General features: G+C 37.2%; 1 long non-coding RNA gene and 1 pseudogene across 1 annotated transcript; both read left to right on the top strand.

Moving 5' to 3' along the window:
- The first annotated feature begins 1,959 nt into the window (after positions 1-1,959).
- On the top strand, positions 1,960-3,273 carry LOC149234313 (uncharacterized). The gene is made up of 3 exons (XR_016268215.1): positions 1,960-2,541; positions 2,835-2,864; positions 2,985-3,273. It is a non-coding gene; the product is annotated as an uncharacterized LOC149234313 (long non-coding RNA).
- On the top strand, positions 3,155-4,105 carry LOC149234312 (rust resistance kinase Lr10 pseudogene; annotated as a pseudogene).
- The last annotated feature ends 689 nt before the right edge of the window (positions 4,106-4,794 follow it).

Here is a 4,794-nt window from a genome sequence, read left to right as displayed (position 1 = left end):
TTTGGGGAAACTCTCACGTTTGGCTAGGGAAAGTTGTTGTCGAGGCTGAAAATGGTTCCTTTCTATTACGCAAGAGAAAGCCAAATTTGACCTCGCCACTAGTAAACAACAATCCATTCAAGGTTCGTTTAGAGCAAGCCCAACCTTGGTGGTATGACATACTTCTTTGTACTCACAATTATTTTCTATTCAAAGAAAGAGAGTAGAGCGACCTCACCATCTAGCTGGGTTTTCTCCCAAAACGGTTTTCCCGTGATATATCTTGTGCGAAATGTGGTTTGTGATCTTTTATTTCATTGTTCTCCGTTTTCTGCATAATTTTTTTTGCATGCATATGGAAGAAATAATAATCTACATATCTAAAGAGGAATAAACTCTAATAGTATATATTTTCATATGTTTAAATATAATTTATTAGATATGTTTTGAAAAATTTACAATGGAATATGAAAAATGTATAATAAAATAGGTATGACAATTTAGTGATAATAAATGTTAAGGTAAATTTAACTTGGTGAAAGATTCAAAGTTGTTAAGGCTCAAGTAACATGGTTTTGGTGGCCCTTAGTGGCCCACAATATTAAACCCCGTGATTATATATGACTAAGGATTTAAAAGGATTAAAGATTCTCCGTTATAACGTGCCTCCATATCCTCACTTACTAAGTAGTAATGGACGTTGCCTTTAATTCAATGACGGGTGATATCTATGACGTCTTTTTCTAATATAAGATAATATAACTTTTATGAATATCGGAAGTTTGTTTCTTACACAGGTCTTATGTCTTTCGCCCTGGTATGCACCTTTGTTCATTTTTCTTTCCAACGAAAGATTACCACTTTGAGCTTTCGAAGTATTCTGCACGTTGAGAGTTCAAAGTCTTTGCGGGTCTAGAAAGCTCAAACAGCAGGTCATTTTTTAACATTTTGCCATTGACTCCGGGGAATGTACAAAGTTCAAAGTCTTTGCGTTCAAACAGCAGGTCGTTTGCTACAATTTTTTCATTTGACTCGGGGGAACGTGCTTGTTCCGTCCGGACTTTGTTACTTATTTCTACACTACACATAGATACACGCGTATACATCGTATTAGCGAGCTTTTTAACGATAATTCTGATTCAAAGTGATATCAAGATTTGGGTGGAATAAATGGAGCGTAAGCCCTCTGGATTTTAATGGTCTCTTTATGTGTTTGTTTGGTAGGTTTGGCTTCAAATTTGGTTGCGAAGTCTGAGTTTACCTGATGTAAGGGAACTTTCCACATCATATTTTATGTTTCTTTAAGAATTTAGACTAATTTTAAAACGAGTTGATTTTAACCCACACAAAAAAAATCAAGCCAAAAAGAGATAATCCTCGCCCACTCACGGAAAAAACTGAGTCAATCCAAGTACCCCAATACAATTCCCCCGCATTAATTACAATTAGAGTGTCTGTCGGTTATTGTGTGAGCAAAGCATAGACTGGCCCGGAAGTTCACGAAGCTGTCCTCTAAAGACTTTGCCATATTTTTTCGCAAAGATTTATCGATAACCATCGTCTTCGGGATAAAAATATGCGAATATCTACCGTCTCGTGGGTATCAAAGGATATATTGTAACCCAAAATTCCAATAATGTTTTTCACGGCATCTTCTGTAGGTTTTGGCTTTCAAACATATCTTTTGAAGTGATTAATTTATGGAAGACTGACGAGCCAACTAAAGTTTGGGATCCTCTTGACGGAAAGGGGAGGCGATGGATTTAAATGATTAAATCGACTTCGTTAGCACTACCTACGCTTCATTGTCGTTCATTCCCAACACTGATTCTGTGCCTATCACCTAATCTTCTCCCGATGGAATTATATGCTCATCTCCTTCATTCTTCCCTTCCTCGACACCTGTTCTTCATTATACTTACTTTCTGCTGTGTCTCTCTATTCCCCTGCTACTTATGCTTGGACATGAAATACCAGTACTGCCAAAATACTGGGAGATGTGGGGTTACAGATATATCGTATCCTTTTGGTGTAGGAAACCGTGGATGCGGTCATCCTCATTTTCAGATCGACTGTGTGCAGAACTTTTCTCCAGTAATCACAATTCAGGGCCACAATTACACAATAATAGAGAGCCATTTTAAATCCTGGTTAATTGTGAGGGGCGAGAAGTGCAAATTCTTAGATGATCCCATTCACATGCAGTTACCACATCCAAGGCGTACAGACACCGCCGTGATATCCTATACGGAGAACAGGACCCTAAATGTCTACAAATGTCAACTGGACCAGTCAGTAATGGTTAGCGGAAAATGTAATTCTAGCGTCTCTTACAGTTTGTACGATAATGGGAATTGGATTCGGGATGTCCTACGGCCCAAGTAACAGTTGATGTGGGATCATTGCAACTGCTTTACAATGATCCAAAGAGAGATGCAAGCTGTCAATCATGTTTCGAAAGTGGAGGGATATGTGGCTACCGTTACAACACTTCGGGTTCAACTGCACCGTTCGTTTGTTATTGCGAGGATGGACCCCGTGCCGACAACTGCCAGGGCCACGGTATGCTCTATTTCCTAAATTTACGCAAAACTACTTGGAACTGCTAGTTTAGTTAAGATGGTATGAATTATTCATTGACACCCAGGAAAAGGGGTTGTTATAGAGAAAAGGGGTTGAATCTAAAGGAATGAGGATCTGAGTACACCCCTCCAATAAGTTTCCTCCACTCTGCACTCTTTGAACCCAGAGATATGTGTAGATGTGTTTCCCGATGTTGTCAAGTACTCATTCTCTTTCCTAAAGCTATGGATCTTTGCTTTTAACTCATAATAGTTGTCATGGCTGCGTTGCAGGTCTAAAAATCAACTCGGCCATTGTAAAAGGTAACTATGGTTTCTTCCCATTGAAAATCACTTTGAACTTGTATGTTATTTCCACTATTTTCATATATCGGGGTTATTGGACAGCTATTATATTCATATCGATCTCTCATTCCACTGCAGGTTGCATTTCTGGAGGAGTTGCGCTGACCGCAATATTAGTGATATTCTTAACGTTTTATGCCCAGAAGAGAAGACATCCTCCTGCTACCTCTACTTCAAAGGTGGAGAAATTCCTAAAGGATTATGCTTATGAAATGCCAACCAGATATTCACTCTTTCAACTTAAGAGGATGACAAACAACTTTGCGGAAAAGTTGGGCGAAGGAGGTTATGGCGTGGTGTATAAAGGAAAGCTTGTGAACGGCATTTTAGTGGCTGTCAAGCTTCTTGATAGGCATAGGCACAGCCAATCCCAATTCATGAATGAAGTGGCAACAATTGGACGGATCCATCACTTCAATTTGGTTCGTCTGTTGGGGTATTGCTTCGAAAGCCCCACAAGCGCACTAGTATATGAATACATGCTTAATGGATCTCTCGACAAGTTTACATTTGCCGTAAACGGGAATGGGCAAATCTTAAGGTGGGAGCAATGGTATTCAATTGCTTTGGGTGTGGCTCGTGGAATTGCATATTTACACCAAGATTGTCAGAATCGCATCATACACTTCGACATCAAACCTCACAATATATTGCTGGACGCCGACTTAACCCCAAAAGTCGCTGATTTTGGTTTGGCAAAACTTTGTGGGAAGGGAGAAGACCATATTTCCATGACGACAGCAAGAGGGACGCCGGGATATGTTGCCCCAGAGGTGTGGTCCAGAGGTATGGATCCTATTACAGATAAATCAGATGTCTATAGCTTTGGAATGCTGTTGCTAGAGATTGTTGGGGGCAGAAAGAATATTGATGTACAGGTAAGCCGGTCGAGTCAGTTATACTTCCCTGAGTGGGCTTTCAAGCTGATTGAGAGTGGCGAGTTGGGGATGAGACTGAGAGGAGGAGAAATAGAGGCTGCAGATGAGGAGACCGCGAGGAGACTCACAGAAGTTGGATTGTGGTGCATTCAATACCGGTCCAGAGATCGTCCTTGTATGACGAGGGTTCTCCAAATGTTAGAAGGTAATGGAGCAGACGTCCCCAATCCTCCGTTACCCTTCAATTCCTCGGCTACGCCTGAAAATCCTATAGTGTCCTCCACAGTGAGTTCTTCAATTGAAATCACCCTTCCACCGTGATTTGATACATCGTGTTTGGAAGTGATTGCTTCATATATGTAATAAAGATAATTTAGAAAATATTATGCAAGATTGGCATTTGTTTTTTAATGACATTATATTAGAAAAAGGTATGTATAAAAAATGAATTGCTTTTCAAAATAATTAATGGTATTATATATGGGAGAAATTTATAAATGGAAAGATTTTCAAAAGATTTATAAAAATTATATTCGGCAGATATATGTTTATGTGATAAGAAGGTTTTTTTTAAGGCCATTTCCATATTGTTTTTCTTACTACAATGCACGTTGATTTTTTATATTAAAATATTTTATGTTGTTTACCGTGTTAATATTATTATACATTTTATGTTATCAGTTTAAAAATTTAATTAAATGAAATTAAATATGAGATTACTTATTTTTTTTAAATAAGTGAATATTTATTTTATTTTATTTTATTTTTTATTATAATAATGGTTATTAATTTTTTTTTATGGTTTGTTTTGATAATTATTTTTTAGAACATTTAAAAAAACTAATTTATTTATTTATTTTGCTTACCAATTATAAAAAAAATTGATTTACAAATATATTAAAGAATTAATAATGGTGAATTGGCCTTCTAAATTTTATAGATAATTTCATATAAAATACAATTAAAAATTCATATAATTTATTTTTCCAAAGATATTTCTACAAGGTTAG

This window comes from Pinus tabuliformis, chromosome 8 (assembly GCF_031772625.1).
Source record: "Pinus tabuliformis cultivar Carrire ecotype Pingquan chromosome 8, CPIR1, whole genome shotgun sequence".
NCBI classification, from domain to species: Eukaryota; Viridiplantae; Streptophyta; class Pinopsida; order Pinales; family Pinaceae; genus Pinus; species Pinus tabuliformis.
This window is presented reverse-complemented; position numbering and strand designations above follow the sequence as displayed.